Source organism: Rhinopithecus roxellana, chromosome 20 (assembly GCF_007565055.1).
Source record: "Rhinopithecus roxellana isolate Shanxi Qingling chromosome 20, ASM756505v1, whole genome shotgun sequence".
NCBI classification, from domain to species: Eukaryota; Metazoa; Chordata; class Mammalia; order Primates; family Cercopithecidae; genus Rhinopithecus; species Rhinopithecus roxellana.
Window position 1 is genome coordinate 33965103 of NC_044568.1, and position 19004 is coordinate 33984106.

The window sequence follows — 19004 nt, forward strand, 5'->3', positions numbered from 1 at the left end:
GAGCTGGGAAATGCCCACCTCCCACAGCCTAGGGACCATTTAATTAATGCCTGCCCCACCCCCTCTAGAACCGAACAATAACCAGACGTTCAGTGAACTCCGCCTCCACAGAAACCTATACTTTACCCCGCACCCACCGGAGTCATCACTATTTGCTTTACAACAGAAGGAATCCACCAGTCACATGGGCCTGTCAAAGCCAACCCTTCTGGGGTGCATTGGTCTGCATTAATAACACCATAGATCCGCAAGGGCGAGTCTCCAGCTGCGCTATAAGCATGGATGCCAGGAAGAGATAGGGAGAAGCCCTGCAGGAGCCCTCAGAGACTCCATATACCCCACACTCTTCCACGTAGGCCTTGGCAGCTTGATGTGAGCTGGTACCTCCTTGACAAGCCTTGCTGTGCCTCATCTACCACCAGTGTTATTAACTCATTACCTTTCATCCATGCGGGCCAGACCACTGCCAGCCCCGGCCATTGGCCCGCACCCTCACCCTCTATGGGCTGTCTCACGAGGAAGGTGTTGCAAAAAAGGTTGCACTACAACCCGGTCCTGCTGGGAGAGTCCTTTCCTGCTCTGGGCTCCGCTATAAGCTGACAACCCTTCATGCTTCCTGGAAGATGTGCTGGAGCAGCATCCCTAGGTGTAGAATTTGCTGCCTCCAGCACCCAGAGAGGCCTGCCAGTCATTGTGCTTCTTTCTTTGCCAAAACCCTGTTTCTACAAAAAAACTAATAATAACAAAAATTAACCAAGCATGGTGGTGTGGCTCTGTAGTCCCAGCTACTTGGAGACTGAGGTGCAAGGATATCTTGAGCCCTGGACAAGGGGGTGGAGGGTACAATGGGTTGTGATTGTGCCCATTGCACTCCAGCCTGGGTGACAAAGTGAGATCTTGTTGTCTCAAAAAAAAAAAAAAAAAAAAAAAAAAAAAGGAAGAAAGAAAAAAGAAAAAAAATCTGAAATACCAGTTCAAATGTCTGTAAATAAAGCCTTATTGGGTTACAACTACACTTTAGCTGTATTCCAATAAGATTACAAGACATGATAATTTGTCTTTTACTTTGGAGTAGATGTACCAGCATTCTCCTGATTCTTGGACTCCTAAAATAGTTTTTGGGTTTTGTTAGTTTGTTTTTAGTTGAGACAGGATCTCACTCTGGCACCCAGGCTGGAGTGCAGTGGCATTATCATAACTCATTGCAGCCTCGACTTCCTGGGCTCAAGCAGTCCTCCAACCTCAGTCTCCCAAGTAACTGGGACTATAGGCATGCACCACCACATCCAATTTTTTCTTTCTTTCTTGCTCTCTCTCTCTCTCACTCTCTCTTTCCTTCCTTCCTCCCTCCCTCCTTTCTTTCTTTACTTTCCTTCTTTCTGTCTTTCCTCCCTTCCTCCCTTCCTTTCTCCTTTTCTCTCTTTCTCTCTTTCTTTCTTTCTTTTTCTTGAGACAAGGTCTCTTGTGTTGCCCAGTCTAGTCTCGAACTCTCAGTCTCAAGTGATTCTCCTGCTTTGGCCTCTCAAAATCCTGTATGCCAGGATTACAGGCATAAGCCACCATATCCAGCCCTAAAAAAAATGGTTTTTAGGAGTCTAAGAATCTTTTTGTTGTTGTTGTTTTGAGACAGAGTCTCGCCCTTTCGCCCAGGCTGGAGTGCAGTGGCACGATCTCAGCTCACTGCGACCTCCACCTCCCAGGTTCCAATGATTCTCCTGCCTCAGTCTCCCAAGTAGCTGGGATTACAGGTGACCACCACTACGCCTGGCTAATTTTTGTATCTTTTTTTTTCAGTAGAGACGGTTTCACCATGTTGGCCAGGTTGGTCGCAAACTCCTGACCTCAAATTATTCGCTCGCCTTGGCCTCCCAAAGTGTTGGGATTATAGGCGTGAGCCACCAGGCCTGGTCCAGGAATCTATGAAATTTATTCTAGTAATAATAGAATGGTAGGAGAAAAATGGTAGGCACCAGAATTTCTCCTGAGGACAGAACTGCGTTTATTTAGGAAAACATCTTGATACTGCACTTAATGCGAGGAGAAGAGCCAAGGGAACAAAAGAGGCGGCCAAACTGCATATTCAAAAAGAACTGGAATTTGGGAGAGAAGTGAACGGAGAAGCTAGCTCACAAGGATTTCTGTGATGTGCATCCAAGTATAATTGTCAGAAGGTTAAAAAATAACTGTCATACAAATACATGGTGAACATGTATCAAAGACTTATTTAACCCATTAATGAAGGAACCAGCAGGAGGGTAAACTGGTTCAGAGAAAGGAAAACCAATGCACACGCTGCACACATTTACACACACACCCATGCACATACATTTAGTGGGACCAAGAAAGGTGGAATGAATGTCTGAATTAAATACAAAACTGGTTAGTCGTCTACAGAACAATAAAACCTTTAGGCTAATCCACCATCTGCTTTTGTATGGCCCATGAACTAAGAATTTTTTTAAACGGTTGACAAAAGACCAGTATTTTGCAGCACATGAAAATGATACGGTGCCAGGTGTAGTGGCTATGCCTGTAATCCCGGCACTTTGAGCCCAGGAGTTCAAGATCAGCCTGGGCAACATAGCAAAAACATGTCTCTACAGAAAAAAAAAAAAAATTAGCCGAGCATGGTGGCATGGCCCTGGAGTTCCAGCTATTTGGAAGCTGAGCTGGAAGGATAGTTTGAGCCCTCTACAAAAAGGTAGGGGCTTCAGTGAGTTGTGATTGTACCACCGCACTCCGCCTGGGTGACAAAGTGAGACCTTGTTGTCAAAAAAAAGAAAAAGATAAAAAAGGAAAGAAAATAATATGAAATACCAGTTCCTGTGTTCATAAATAAAGTCTTACTGGAATACAGCCACACTCATTCATTTATGTGTTTTCTGTGGTTGCTTTCACATTGTAATGGCAGAGTTGATGGCAACAGAGGTGATATGGCCCACAAAGCCTAAAATATATATTATCTGTCTCCTTACTCAAAAAGTTTGCTGGTCTCTGTTCTAGGATAATGACATGTCAATCATCTTTGAGGTTATTGTCTTCTCTACTGGACAGAAATTAGTTGCACCCCTACAGGACAAAACTCTTTTGCAACCTCAATTTTCTACAGCTTAACATCTAATGTTATAGAATCCGGGCGCTAATCAATAATAAAATCAACATGACATCCTCTAGAGAATCAGAAAACCCTTAGGCAGACAGTTTTCTAATTTGATTTGGAAGTTACACAGCTATCTTTTTACTTTATTCCAAACTTTCAGATAATTGGTCTTCACACTTGAAACCAAAAGATCAGTAATACAGACTCCATGGTCTACAATTTGTGATCTAGAAGGCCACTTCCTCCCCAGGACTTCTCTGAATTAAAGATCTGAAAGCCCTTTTAAGAAATTAGAATGTTCTCACTGAGCAGAGGACAATCAGGTCTGTTGAAAACCGGAGGGACCGCAGAAAGAAGGTGGCTTGAAGGTTGAAATGTGTGAGCCTAGATGCATGGTGCCACCCTCAACAGGTGGCTAGGGCCAATGGCTGACTGGTGTGGAGGTACAAGAGCTCTGTTCTCTTGCCTCAAATCACAATAAACTCTGGGGTATAATTTAGACTCTAGAGCTCACCATGGCATCAGGTTGAGGGTAGATTTCCCTTTCTTACTTAACTTATTCCCAGGCTTTCTTGCTTCTCTTCTTTCCATACAAATTTCTCCGGTGAGCCCTCCCTCAATAGGTCACATACATCTTTGTCTTAGACTCTGCTTTTAGGAAATGTGAGCTCAGAGAGCAGGAATTCCTGAGCATCTGGGAACCGTACCTGTTAAGTGCTGGTCTGGGGGTTCTGAGTAGATGATAACGACTCTCCATCCCTCTATGAACATGTGTTTATGTTTCCCAAATGTCAAATTCTAACATGTCTATCTCATAAATTCAAAATATCCCCAAGCCCCTTAGACGTTTCTGTATTGATAAGATATAGGAAAGACGGGAAGCAAAGGTGGGGTGTGCTATGGCACCCTATGGTGACTTCACCCTCATGAACCCATCTTAGAAATATGTGGCTAAGAGATAGAAGGCAGGGGCTAGACACAGGAGAAATATGAACTGGCATAAATATTCCAATGGGATGAAATCCCAACATTAGCACTTGGACTTTGGGGTCCAGCCTGCTGGGAACAAATTGTGAAACTCCCTGGGTGGGCAATGACTCTGTGATGTATTGATAAACCTAAGATCCAGAGTAACCCACAGTTAAACATAAAAACCCACCTACCTCAGGGCTGGTGAGGTGGGGGCTGGAGGTGATGGCTAAGGAGTACAGGGCTCTCTATGTGGGAGCATCTCCACAGGCTGCTTGGACCTCCTCACAGCATGGTTGCTAGATTCCAAGAGATAGGAAGTAAATGCTGGGAATCAGTTTCTTTCTTTCTTTCTTTTTCTTTCTTTCTTTCTTTCTTTCTGTCTTTCCTTCTTTGTTTCTCCTCTCTTTCTCTCTCTTTCTTTTTTCTTTCTTTCCTTCTTTCTTTCTTTCTCTCTTTCTCTTTCTTCTGTCTCTCTTTTTCTCTTTCTTTCCTCTTTCTCTCTTTCTCTTCTTTCTCTCCCTTCCTTCCTTCCTTCCTTCTTTCCTCTCTTTCTTTCTCTTTCTTTCTTTCTCTTTCTCTCTCTTTCTTTTTCTCCTTCTTTCTTTCTTTCTTTCTTTCTTTCTTTCTTTCTTTCTTTCTTTCTTTCTTTCTTTCTTTCTTTCTTTCTTTCTTTCTTTCTTTCTTTCTTTCTTTCTTTCTTTCTTTTGTACAGGGTCTCACTATGTTGCCCAGGCAGGCCTTGAACTCCTGGCCTCAAGCAATCCTCCCATCTCTGCTTCTCTAAGTGCTGGGACTATAAGCATGGGCTGCTGCATTCCACAGCTGTGAGTTTCCTGAGGTCTGGGCCTGGAAACTAGCATGGAGTCACTTCTGCCTTATTCTTCTAGTCAGGTGGTCATAGAACCCAGATTCTAAAGAAGGGAACATAGTCCCCTCTCTCTCTCTCAATGGGAGGTGTGCCAAACAATTTGGGAGCCATGTTTGAAAACAGTCACATGGCATAAACACGGACAGGGAGAAATGAGTGGGTTCTAACAGAGGTCCTGGCTGGGTGCAGTGGCTCATGTTCGTAATCTCAGCATTTTGGGAGGTCAAGGTGGGCGGATCTCTTGTGTCTAGGAGTTCAAGACCAGCCTGGGCAACATAGCAAGACCCCATCTCTACAAAAAATGAAAATAAAAAATTATCCGGGCATGGTGGCATGCATCTGTAGGCTAGCTACTCAGGAGGTCAAGACAGAAAGATCACTTGAGCCCAGGAATTTGAGGCTGCACTGAGCTATGACTGTACCACTTGTACTTCAGCTTGTGTGACAGAGCGAGAGCCCCATCTCTAAATAAATAAATAAAGAGAGTTCCTAATTCAGCTTATCAGTCCCATGTAAACTAGAGAGAAAACAGCAGAAAATGTATGGGTGAGACCTCTAGTGATGGTTAATTTTTTGTCAGTTTGGCTAGGCCACAGTATTCGGATATTTTATCAAATACATTTGGATGTTGTTGTGTAGTTTTTACATGAGATTAACCTTTATATCAGTAGATTTTGAGTAAAGCAATTACCTTCCTAGGATGGTTAATTTTATGTGTCAATTTGACTGGACCATAGGGTGCCCGGATATTTGGCCAAATATCATTCAGGGTGTGTGTCTCTGAGATGAAACTCACATTTGAATCAGTAGACAGTAAAGCAGATTGCCCTTTCTAATGAGGGTGGCCTCATCCAGTCAACCGAATGCCCAACTAGAACAAAAAGGTTGACCCTCCCCTGAATAAGAGAGAATTCTTCTTGCTTGACAGCCTTTGAACTGGAACATCAGCTTTTCTTCTGCCTTTGGACTCAAACTGAAACATCAGTTCTTTCTGGGACGCAAGCCTGCCAACCTTCAGACTGGAACTATACCAGCAGCTCTCCTGGATCTCAAGTCTTCATATTCAGGCAGGAAATATACCATCGGCTTTCCTGGGTCTCCAGCTTGCCCACCCACCCTGCAGATCTTAGGACTTGCCAATCTCCATAATCATGTGAGCCAATTCCTTATAGTAAGTGTGTCTCTTCTCTCTCTCTCTCTCTCTCTCTCTCTCTCTTTCTCTCTCTCTCTGTGTGTGTGTGCATCCCACATCCTATTGGTTTGTGGGTGGGCCTTATCTAATCTATTCAAAACCTTAAGAAAAAGACTGATCTCCCCCAAGCAAAAGGGAACTCCACCAACAGACTTTGAACTGCAGCATCAATTCTTCCCTGGGTCTCCTGCCTGCCTACCCTGCAGATTTTGGACTTGCCAGCCCCTCTACCTGAGTGTGTGCCAATTCCTTAAAATAAAAATGTTTAAATATTTATTTATTCATTTATTTAGTGCACATCCTGTTGGTTCTGTTGCTCCAGAGGATCCTGACTAACAAGCCTTTCAATGAGGAGTGACTCTGGCCATTAGTCATCATGGCCTCATCAGTGACTTGTTATCTGGCCAAAGTAGCAGCTCATCTGCTAGAAGAATAAATAGAAAGGGGTGAGCAAAGAGTCAGGCAGAAAGCCCACCCCCCTTAAAGGAGAAGGCTTTAGAGGGTCCAACGCGGGTGATGAGACCCTTCAGACTGCCCTTCAGATTCTTCCACCCACCCAGCAACGTCAAGGGCATCATGGACCCAGAGGTCTGTCTCAATGTTGTCCTCCCAATGTGACAGCTGTACAGCCATTGCAAAGTAGGACACAGAATTGCAGGAGGAAGTGGATGTGCTGGGATTCCTTAACCTTGTCTTTGGGGCTGTTGACTGATCAAGGAAAGAGAGAACCTCAGAGCACAGCAGAAGGAGGGCAGGGCTGGGAATCAGAAAGCCCTAGTACTTGCAGGAGTTCCAACACTTACCATTTCTGTAAGTTGAGCCCATTACTCAACCTTCTGTCTATTCTTCAATAAAATGGGGATAACAGCATCTCCTCTGCCTATACCTGGACCAGAGTGTACACATTAATTGAGCTAACAGGTCTGAGAATCTGCACATCAGTCAGGGCTGCATTTCAGTCAAGAGAGGCAACACCAGCAGGAGATATATGTCCTAAAAGGTTTATATAGTCATTTGGCCCTACACAATGGTGGGAACTGGGGGCACAGCCCACACGAGGACGTTGCTTCTGTGTCTTGTGCTAGAACCTGACATCCATGGGACAGACAGGCAGGAAAGGATGATGGAAATGAAGTGGAGGATCACAAGGACAAACGGGAACCTGAGAGACTGAGCTGGAACTAAGAGGACAGGCCAGAACTCACATAGGTCTTTCACTGCCTCCAAGTCTCCAGCATCAATGATGGGAGAATCCTGCAGCAGTAGCTGGTGCTCTTCTTTGTGCAGTTTAACATGCATCTGAGCCAGGAGTGGAGAGAATGGACAGGAACTGTGGGCCTAGCTGCTTCCCCAGTCAACCAGGTGAACCAGAAGATAAGGGACAATGTGTGTGAGTTGCATGGCCCCCTGCAGGCTCCGGCCTCCCCAGCACAGAAAGCAACATGGTTGCTGCCCCACATCCACCTTCTGAATCTTACTCAAAATGTCCCTGTGGCTCATGTCAACCTGGAACTCTGCACGGAAGTGAGTTCTGAGAAATGCAGTTCAATTTTCGCTAAGCTGGCACAATACAAATCCATCACAATTTGTCACATCCAAATTACTAGGACAATAAAAGGGGAGAAAAAAAATCCAAAAAGCTTCTTTCCAGCAGAGCTCATTTAACTGGAAGCATATTGGGGCCATGAAATAGCTTGGTGTCAAGCCAGACCCCTATTGACTCTAATAGGTTTGGCACCATGTCCACCAGGCCAAAGGAGATACTCAGAGTCAGTGAATAAGACACAGGGTTCATTGGGGACTTAAATACCGAGCAGTCCAGGAGTGGCAGGCTGGACAGGAGGGCCACTACCATTTGTAAAAAGCATGCAGTTTATATACCAGTTTTCACTGAGCATCCTCCACCTAGCAACCTCCACCTAGCAATCTCCATTTAACCCAAAACAAAGGGCCTCGATCCCCCAGACAGTCTGCATTCCAAGGGATAAGCCAGAAATTCAGATGCCCTTCATGGATAAGGACTGAATCTTCAAATTAGCGACTCCCAGATTCCTTAGCTCAGAAATCCAAACACACATTCTTCTTAAACCATAGGATCATTCTCAGTGTATGCTTGAGTTTTCGCTGTCAGATGGGTCTGTCATTCACTTGGTTACGGACAACTCTCTGTAGAGTGGAGGTAATAATATTACCCTAATAAAATTCCACACAAGTGACTTTTGTTTTTCCCCATGCAGTTGTTGAAGCACTTTGGAAAACCCAAGGCCTACACTTTCTTCATTTCTTCTATTAAAAATAATTAAGAGGCTGGGGCCGGTGGCTCATGCCTGTAATCCCAGCACTTTGGAAGGCCAAAGCAGGTGGATCGCTCGAGGTCAGGAGTTTGAGACCAGCCTGGCCAACCTGGCAAAACCCTGTCTCTACCAAAAATACAAGAATTAGCTGGGTGTGGTGGTGTGCACCTGTAATCCCAGCTACTCAGGAGGCTGAGGCAGGAGAATCATTTGAACACAAGTGGCAGAGGTTGCAGTGAGCTGAGAGTGCACCACTGCACTTCAGCCTGGACAACAGAGTGAGACCCTGTCTCAAATAATAATGATAATAATAATAATATCATAAGGAATATTATTCAGCTATAAAAGGGAATGGAGTTCTGATGCATGCTACAACACAGATGAAGCTTGAAAACATTATGTGAAGTGAAGTAAGCCAAACACAAAAGGATAAATATAGCACAATTCTACCGAGAAGAGGTACCCAAAATAGGCAAATTCATAGAGACCAAAAGCAGACTAGAAGGGCTAGGGGGAGGTGGGAATGGGGAGCTAGTGTTTAACCAGTGAAGAGTTTCTGTTAAGATGGATGCAAGAGCTCTGGAAATGGTCCGGGAGTGGTGGCTCACACCTGTAATCCCAGCAGTTTGGGAGGCCAAGGCGGGAGGATCACCTGAGGTCAGGAGCTCAAGACCAGCCTGGCCAACACGGTGAAACCCTGTATCTACTAAAAGTACAAAAATTAGCCGGGCATGGTGGCATATGCCTGTGATCCCAGCTACTCGGGAGGCTGAGGCAGGAGAATCACTTGAACCGGGAGATGGACGTTGTAGTGAGCCGAGATCGAACCACTGCACTCCAGCCTGGGTGACAAAGTGAGACTCTGTGAAAAAAAAAAAAAAAAAAAAAAAAGCCACCAAGAAGCAGAAAGAGAGAAACACTTCTGGAAATGGATAGTGGTGATGGTTGCACAACATTGTGAGTGTGATTCATGCCCCGAATGGTACACTTAAAAAATGGCTAAGGTGCTCACTTCAGCAGCACACATACTAACACTGGAATGATATAGAGAAGATTAGCATGGCCTCTAAAAAATGTAATAATAAGAAAAAAATGGCTAAGCTTGGAGGAATGCTGAGAAGATTGTCAAAGGGTACAAAATCTCAGACAGGAGTAGTATATATTGTTTTGAGTTCTATTGCACAGTGAAGTGAATATAATTAATAATGAAGTATTGTACATTTCAAAACTGCCAAGAGAGTAAATTTCAAATGCTGTCACCACAAAAACATGTCTATATGGAGAGAGAGAGAGAGAGAAAGAGATGAGGTCTTTCTTTGTTGTCCAGGCTGGTCTTGAACTCCTGGTCTCAGGCAATTCCCCTACCTCAAATTACAAGCATGAGCCACCACACTACACCTCCAGATATTTTTTCATCTTGCAAAACTAAAGCTCTGTGTTCATTAAACAATAACTCTCTATTCCCTCCCCCCACAACCTTCTCCCCATCCAACCAGCATTCTACTTTATCTCTATGAATTTGACTATTCTGGGTACCTCATATAAGTGGAATCACAGTATTTGCCTTTTTGTGACTGGCTCGTTTACAGCCACTTTGCTCTCTTTTGGTTACTATTTGCATTGAATATCTTTTTCATTCTTTCACTTTTTCATCCTTTCACTTTCAACCTATTTGTATCCCTAGATCTAAAGTATCTTGTAGACAGCATATAGTTGGATGTTGTTTTTTCAATCAATTCATTCTGCCAATCTCTGTCTTTAGATTGGAGAATTTAATTCATTTAAATTTAAAGTAATTACTGAGGGACTCAGTTTTTGTCATTTTGCTATTTGCTTTCTATACACCTTAAGCTTTTTTGTCCCTCATTTCCTGTGCTCCTGTCTTCTTTTGTGTTTAGTTGATATTTTTGCAGTGACATGTTTTAATTCCCTTCTCATTTCCTTTTATGTATAAATGTATACTGCACAGCTATTTTCCTTGTGATTACCATGGGGATTACATTTAACATCCTAATGTTTTAACACTCCGATCTGAATTTAAACCAGCATGACTTCAACAACGTACAAAAACTCTGCTTCTATCAGCAATGTCTCCATCCCTGTTTAGTTATTAACGTTGCAAAGTTGCATCTTTATACATTGTGTATCCAAAACCAAAAACTAATAATTTCTTATGCATTAATCTTTTAAATAGTGTAGAAAACAAAATGTACACTAATACAAACCAAAGTTATGATAATACAAGCTTTTATAATTACCCATGTATTTATTTTTACTTAGATCTTTATTTCCTCATACAGCTTTATATTACTGTCTAGTGTTCTTCCATTTCAAACTGCAGGACTTCTTTTAGCATTTCTTGCAGGGCAGGTCTAGTGGTAATGAACTTCCTCAGTTCATTTTTGTTCATTTGGGGATGTCTTAATTTCTCTTTTACTTTGGGAGGACAGTTTTGCCAGATACAGAATTCTTGGTTCACAGTTTTTTATTTGTTTGTTTGTTTGTTTTTTCAGTACTTTGACTATATCAGTCCACTGCCTTCTTGCCCTCAAAGTTTCTAGTAAGAAATCTGCTGATAATCTTATCGAGGATCCCTTATATGTGACAAGTTTCTTCTCTCTTGTTATTTTCAAGATTTTTTTCATTATCTTTAGCTTTCAACAGTTTTATTATAATGTGTTTTGGTATGAGTCTCTTTGAGTTTATCCTATTGGAGTTTACTGAACTTCTTGGATGTTTATATTTATGTCTTTTATCATTTGGGGAAATTCTCAGCCATTATTTCTAAAAAAAAACAAAAACAAAAAACAAAAAACCTCCCTGCCCCTTTCTCTCTCTTTTCTTGTGGGACCCCCCAGGGTTGAGGAGAGCATATGAAAAGAAAAGGGCCCTTTAAATCCCCTGGAAGTTGCTTCAGCCAGAGGGGGAAGAGCTTGCAATAGCATAGGGAGGTGGGCAACAAGGGCTACCCACCATGTGTTTCCACTTTCATAATCAGGAGCAGCAATCACAATCAGAACAAAGACCCCCAATTTTTTAAAGACAAGGCTCCTTTTGTTCACCCTGGCTCCCTTGTACCCTGCAAGCTGCTATAGGAACATGTACACAGTCGCCTGCCACCATGCTGAGGATAGGTAACTCTTATCTTGCTACCAGCTGAAATTGATTGAAATTAACCACAGTTTACCATCCAAGCCTTCTCTTGGAAGTTGCAGTCCTTCAAATAGATAGATACCAGTGTTATAAAAGAGTTACATCAAATATATATATATATATATATATATATAGAGAGAGAGAGAGAGAGAGAGAGAGAGAGAGAGAGAGAGAGAAAGCAGGCCGGTCTCAAACTCGTGAGCTCAAGTGATTCACCTGCCTTGGCCTCCAAAAGTGCTGGCATTGCAAGTGTGAGCCATTGCGCCCAGCCAAAAATAGTTACATCAAATAGATTCTGCCAGTGCAATTGTTATTGAGGCAGGGAGATGAATTCCTGGTGCTTCCTGCTCTGCCATCTTCCCAGAATCCTCCTCTAATTATTTTTAAATCCACTAAATCCACTAAATTTATTTCCCAACCCACTAATGGTTTGCAACCTGCAGCCTGAAAAATTACTGTACTAAACTATGCCAAATTGTCAGTACTTAAAAATTTTTTAAGCACCTACTATGAGCCAGCTGTGATATCTGACTGAGGGTCTCAAGAGAAATGAGACAGGACGCCTGGCTTCAGAGATTTTGCATTCTAGGACAGGAGTGTGGAAGGGACAGAGAAAGAGATGACTCATCATTTGAGTATCTATTATATACCAAACTCTTTGCCAGGCATTTACACACCTGATGTCATTGATTTTCAGAACAATTCTATGAATTAGGTCAGTGTTCCTCAAACTCTTATGTGCATAAGAGTCACCCAGGGGGGATCTTGTGAAAATGCAGATTCTTGTTCAGCAGGTCTGGAGCAGGGCCTGAGAGCCTGCATTTCTTTTTTTTTTTTTTTTTTTTTTGAGATGGAGTCTTGCTCTGTCGCCCAGGCTGGAGTGCAGTGGCCGGATCTCAGCTCACTGCAAGCTCTGCCTCCCGGGTTTAGGCTATTCTCCCGCCTCAGCCTCCCGAGTAGCTGGGACTACAGGCGCCCGCCACCTCGCCCGGCTAGTTTTTTTTGTATTTTTTAGTAGAGACGGGGTTTCACCGTATTAGCCAGGATGGTCTCCATCTCCTGACCTCGTGATCCGCCCGTCTCGGCCTCCCAAAGTGCTGGGATTACAGGCTTGAGTCACCGCGCCCGGCCGAGAGCCTGCATTTCTAAGAAGTTCCCAGGTGATACCTATGTTGCTGATCTAGGGAACACATTTTTAGTGACTAGGAGTCATATGTTTTAAGACTTGTTTTTGTAATCCAGGTGCAGTGACACTCACCTGTAGTGCCAGCTACTCAGTAGGCTGAAGCAGGAAGATCTTGAGCCTAGAAGTTTGAGTCAAGCCTGGGCAACACAGAGAGACCCCCATCTCTTTAAAAAATATTTTTAATAAGAAAATGAAAATAAAACTATTTATTGACTCATTCCTATATACCAGGCACCATGTTCAGCACTCAGAATGTAATAATGAAGCCACGACTTGAATGCAGAGCTCTCTGATTTCAAACTTCATGCTCATATCCAAAGAGGTGGGAACAATTGTTCTCAATACACAGGAATACACAGGAATGGAAACAATAGTGATTGGCACTGGGAGGGAGGATAGAGGCCAGGTCAGGACCAGTCTCCAGGGCCAGGCTGGGGGACTGGTGGGCACTTTAGCTGTCATGGAGGGCATGATTTGATGCAGTCTGACTGGTGATCAGGGTAAGCTGATGCCACCCCTCTGAGTTCCTTGCAGCCAAAAAGCCTATGAGTCACACAGCAAGTCACTTCCAAGACATGCCCCATGAGGCAGCACTTTCCACAGTAGCCTTGAACTATTCGCTCTGTAGCTTCCAAATGAGTCTTTGGGGGAAGATTTGCCAAATAGCATAGTGGGTCCAACCCACCAAAAGCCTCCATAGCCTGTGATCTGTCAGTCTCAGATTCTTGCCCCTCAGCAAGACACTTGGCTTGACAATCAAAGCCACCATGGCCCTGAAATGCTCAAATATTTATTCCACTCACTGTTTGCAATTTGCTTTGTGTGATTTCTAAAGCTGGAGTGCTTCCAACCACAAGGAACAGCTTGGCAAGACCACTGGTGACAGCAAAGAGACTCAGTGCCCTTCAACACATACAAATGAGCACCAATCTTGTTCCATTTCCTGCAATAGGCATTAGGAGCATGGGGAGATTTGAAAATGTGAAACAGAGGCCCCAATGTCATTACATGGGCTGTGTATCCCTCTCTGCTCAGAAGTGGCTCAGAGAAAATCCAAATGGCCAGTAACCATGGCCAACTCCATAATAAGATACAGGGAACCAAAACGTCAGCAGAATGCCATGATTCTTCCTTCAGAAACGTAAAAGATAGAAGACATTTGGTATTGGAGGTGTTGTAGTGAAATAGACACCTTCACATACTGTTATTGGGAAGGCTGATTTGAGAACTTTGGAAACAATTTGGGAGTTTTTGTTGGGAGTCTGGACATGTTCAATGGCTTTTGACCCAACAATTTTACTTCCAAGAGCCTATCACTAAAGAGACAAACAGAGGACTTGATGTAAGAATTGAGAGCTCTGTGTTCTGGGCACACGTGCCTTGGAACTCTTACAGCAAGTTGTGAAGGAATCAGTAGCTTGTGCATAGTTCTCCATAGGGTATTGGACAGATCTAAAGAAATGTGCTTAAAGATATAGGTCATAAAGACCTTCCTGATAAAACAGATTGCAGTAAAGAAGTCAGCCAAAACCAAGACAGTGATGAGAGTGACCTCTGGTCGTCCTCACTGCTACACTGCCACCAGCGCCATGACAGTTTACAAATGTCATGGCAACATCAGGAGGTTACCCTACATGGGTTAAAAAGGGGAGGAACCCTCAGTTCTGGGAATTGCCCACCCCTCTCCCAGAAAATTCATGAATAACCTACCCCTTATTTAGCATATAATGAAGAAATAATCATAAAAATGGGTAACCAGCCCTCGGGACTGCTCTGCCTATGGACCAGCATTCTCTTATTCCTTTACTTTCTTATTAAACTTGCTTTCACTTTAAAAACAAAAAGAAACAAAGAAACAAAAGAAAAAGAAGAAAGAAAGAAAGAAAGAAAGAAAGAAAGAAAGAAAGAAAGAAAGAAAGAAAGAAAGAAAGAAAGAAAGAAAGAAAGAAAGAAAAAGAAAGAAAGAGAAAGAAAGAGAGAGAGAGAGAGAGAAAGAAAGAAAGAAAGAAAGAAAGAAAGAAAGAAAGAAAGAAAGAAAGAAAGAAAGAAAAGATGTACTTTCTACCTGTTTGATGATCCTTTTTGCTCTCTCTCTCTTTTTTTTTTTTTTTTTTTTCTTACTGAGATGGGGCGTCACTGTGTTGTCCAGGCCAGTCTTGAACTCCTGGCCTTAAGCAATCTACCCTCTTCAGCATCCCAAAGTGCTGGGATTATAGGCCTGAGCCACCGTGCCCGGCCTCTGATCCTACTCTTGTGGCTGCCAGGCTGTTATAGCTCTAAAAACACTAGATTATATTCAGCCTTCTTCCTTGAGGAGCTCACAATCCAGTAGGGAAGAAACATGTTTACTTAAAATAACAGACTTGAGGTTGGGTGCTGTGAGGGAGGGACAGTACCAGGAACCAATCCTTACCAAGGGCCCACTGTGTGCTGGGCACCTCATTTGTGTTATCTCAGCTAAGTCCCTCCCAACAGTTCATTTGGGGGTACATGTTATCCCCATTTTACAGATACGAAGACTGAGCTATGGAGCACTTCAGGGGCCATTTTTCTGGCCACTGTGGTTGTTTCAAGGGTAGGCACATGACTCCCCTGGTCCAATCAAATGGTTCTCTGAGATTTTACCAGGAGAGAGGAATATCTCTTCCCTCTGATACCAAGCTGTCTTCCCTATAGACTACCAAGCTGAGCTGATTGATGGAAGCCTAGTATGGCCTAAGGACTCCTTCTTCATTGAGGCCAAAGCACAGAGAGAAGCTCAGCCAAAAGACAGAGATTCTTGACACTGTTGCTTTAGTCCCTGGGCCCTCCGCTGAGATTCCTAATTACATGAACCAATAAACTTCACTTACTGCTGACCTGTTTTGGATTTCTGTTGCTTGCAATAGAAAAAATCTAGATGGAAACAAATACAAATATGGCAGGCAATGTGAACACGTGTCTCTTCTTGCCACTTTAAGTGTCCTTCCTTAATGTCCACTATGGCAAAGCCCTTTCTTCCATGGACTCTTCCTAACAAACTGGCAGACACTGTTAACTCCCCTTTCCACAGCTGAGGAAACAGTTTAAGAGGTTAAGAACTTTTCCAGCATCACCCAACCATTCAGTGTCTGAGCAGGGATTTGAATTCAGATCTGCCTTACACCAAAGCCCACAACTTGGCCGCTACCCTATACCATGGGAGGATCTGGGTTCCTCCCACCCTAGAAAGAGTGATTGTACCTGGTAGTTCTTTGGGTTCTGATCATTATTTTTGGTTTCCTACTGGGCTGGGAGCATTGTAGGGATTTAGTAAATAAGGCAATGACTCATTTTCACAATAGCAAAACTCTTTCAAATACAGAAAGACAGACCACTCCGTTCTGCTGCTTTCTAGCTCTGTGATATTTGATAAGTTGTGTTGTCTGGGCCTCAGCTTCTGCATCTGTAAAATGGTAATAAAAACAGTGCCTACCACATAACAATGTTGTAAAGATGGAATGAGGCCCAGTGTGGTGGCTCACATCTCTAACCCCAGTGTTTTGGTAGGCCAAGGTGGGAGGATCCCTTGAGGCCAAGAGTTTGAGGCCAGTCTGGGCAACAAAACAAGACCCTATCTCTACAAAAAATAAAAATAAAAATAATTAGTTGGGTGTGGTGGTGTAAGCCTGTAGTCCCAGCTACTCAGGAGGCTGAGGTGGGAGGATCACTCAAGCCCAGGAGGTCAAGCCTGCAGTGAGCCATGACCACACCACTGCACTCCAGCCTGGACAACAGAGCTAGACTCTGTCTCAAATAATAATAACTGAAAAGGATGGAACAAAATGCATGTAATGTTCTTGTCATAGAGATAGAATTTGATTAATGTTTGCTATTATTATTATGATTGACAAAGGTCTGAATTCCAGGAGGATTCTAGAAATTATGAAGCAGACAGCATCAGTGGAAAAAGAAAAAAACGTGCTGCTGCCCATAGCAACTACTATGAGACCATCACACCACTGACCGCAAAGGGGTGATTGTGAAGAAGGCAGCCACTCACACCAGCTGGGACTGATGTGATGGTCTCTTGGCCAATGAGGTGGGACCAGCACTCTTTTCTGATGCCTCATTGGTAGCCTTCATTAGAGGAGCTTTCTGGGCTGGGTAAGTAACTTTTGCTTAAACTAGCTGGGCAGAACCCCAAAACGAGTGTTCCTTTTGCCTTGGACTAAGTTGAGAAAGGGTACAGGCAGCAGGTAGGAAGACAAGATTTGGAGTAGAGAAAAAAGAAACATACTCTATATTTAGTGTATAAGCTAAGCTGCTGTAACAAACAGATCTCAAAATAGAGTGGCCATGGGGTTTTTAAAGTTTATTTCTTGCTTTTATTTTTGTTTTGTTTTGTTTTTTTAAGAGGCAGAGACTTGCTCTGTCACCCAGGCTGGAGTGCAGTGGTACAATCATGTTTCACTGCAGTCTCGAACTCCTGGGCTCAAGCAATTCCTCCCCCTTAGCCTCCCAAGTAGCTGAGACTAGAGGAACATGCCACCACACCCAGCTAATTTTATTCATTAATTTATTTGGGATGGGGTTCTTGCTGTGTTGCCCAGGCTGGTCTTGAAACCCTGGCCTCAAGAGATCCTCCCACCTAGGCTGTTTCTTGCTTTTGTTAGACTTCAGAAGTGAGCAGTCCAGGCTGACGAGGCAACTCTGAGCCACACAGTCCTTTGGGGTGAAATTTTCTTCCATTTTGTTTTATGTAATAGATGTGGCCCCACCCTATCCGTCACTTACCTATGGGAGAGAGAAAAAGAAAAGTAGCAAGGCAAAAAGTTCCTTTTAAGCAAGTGATGCAGATGCTTGCCGACATCATTTCTGCTCATATTCCACCAGTGAGAACTTATTCCCATGGTCACACGTCACTGCAGGAGAGACTGGGAAATACAGCCTGAAGCTGGCAAATCTGTGTCCAGTGAGACACCATTATTATGGAGACAGTGGAAAACAGGTATTGGGGGACGATAAATGGTTTAGTGTTGTTAGAAATCATCCTGTATTACCTCTCTATGTTACATACGAGAAAAATGAAGCCCAGAGAGGTAAAGACACTTGTTCAACAGTACACAGCTTCATAGAGGAAGCACTGGATTAGAACTGGGTTTCCTGACTCTCTATCCCTTGCAGCCCACAACTTTGGAAAGCATAGGTCTCAAAGACCAAGACAGGAACCAGAAGGGGTGGACGGAGATATGCTCCATGGTCTTAGTAGGTTAGCCCACCCTTGCCCTTCCCTCCTAGACTCTTCTACCAGCCTGTGAGCTCCAAGTGGGCAGGGATAGTCCTTGTTCATTTCTTGATCCCCAGTGCCCAGGGTTAGCACTCACTAAGTGTTGTCGGTGAATAACTGCATCATACGTGGATGAAAGGATCACCCAGGGATGACCCTGACATCACAAATAAGGAAGGTAAGCTAGACCAGTTAGGAAAAGAATCTTCCATATACCCCATCCCTCTGCTTGGGTGGGTGAGGTGACCTTGCCAGGGACTCCTCCAACACTCTGCATGGATCCCATAATTCATCACACTTTGTTGTCTTGGTTTCCATGCACACTGGCCTACCCACTAGAGTAAAAACAGAGGAGCTGTCTTATTAACAAAAAGCAGCCCAGCATAGCAGCTGAGAGGCCAGACTCTGATAACTAACTGCCCGGGGTTCAAAGCCTGGCTGTGCTATTGACTAGCTCAGTGGCCTTAAGCAAGCCACTCCATCTCCACATCCTTGGAAAACAGCTTATCTATAAAAATAGAAAAATAACAATAATAATCTTTTGTCTTCAGCTGGGTGTAGTGGCATGCACCTGTAGTCCCAGCTACTCAGGAGGCTGAGGCAGGAGGATCACTTGAGTCCAGGAGTTTGAGGTTATAGTGAGCCATGATTTTGCCATTGCACTCAAGCCTGGGCAACAGACTGAGAACTTAATTCTAAGTAATAATAATTCTGTCTTAGTTCGGATTGCTATAACAAAATACCATAGGCTAGGCTATAACAAAATACCATAACAACAGACATTTATTTCTCATAGTTCTGGAGGCTGGGAAGTCCAAGATCAAGGTGCCAGCAGATTGGGTTCCTGATGAAGCCCTTCTTTCTGATCTGAAGATGGCTGTGATGTTGCTGTGACCTCACATGGCAGAGAGGAGAGAGAGAGAGAGCGAGAGCGAGAGCGAGAGCGAGAGCGAGAGCGAGAGCGAGAGCGAGAGCGAGAGAGAGAGAGAGA

At 43.6% G+C, this 19004-nt stretch overlaps 1 protein-coding gene and 1 pseudogene across 1 annotated transcript in view; both read left to right on the forward strand.

Moving 5' to 3' along the window:
- The window catches only part of CLEC19A (C-type lectin domain containing 19A), a 38407-nt gene extending 32502 nt beyond the window's left edge, over positions 1–5905 (forward strand). Inside the window, exon 6 of the mRNA XM_010367092.2 lies at positions 5869–5905. The gene's annotated coding sequence lies outside the window, so the exon portion shown is untranslated. The remainder of the gene's footprint in view (positions 1–5868) is intronic.
- A 3525-nt stretch (positions 5906–9430) lies between these two features.
- Positions 9431–9531, forward strand: LOC115895323 (annotated as a pseudogene).
- The last annotated feature ends 9473 nt before the right edge of the window (positions 9532–19004 follow it).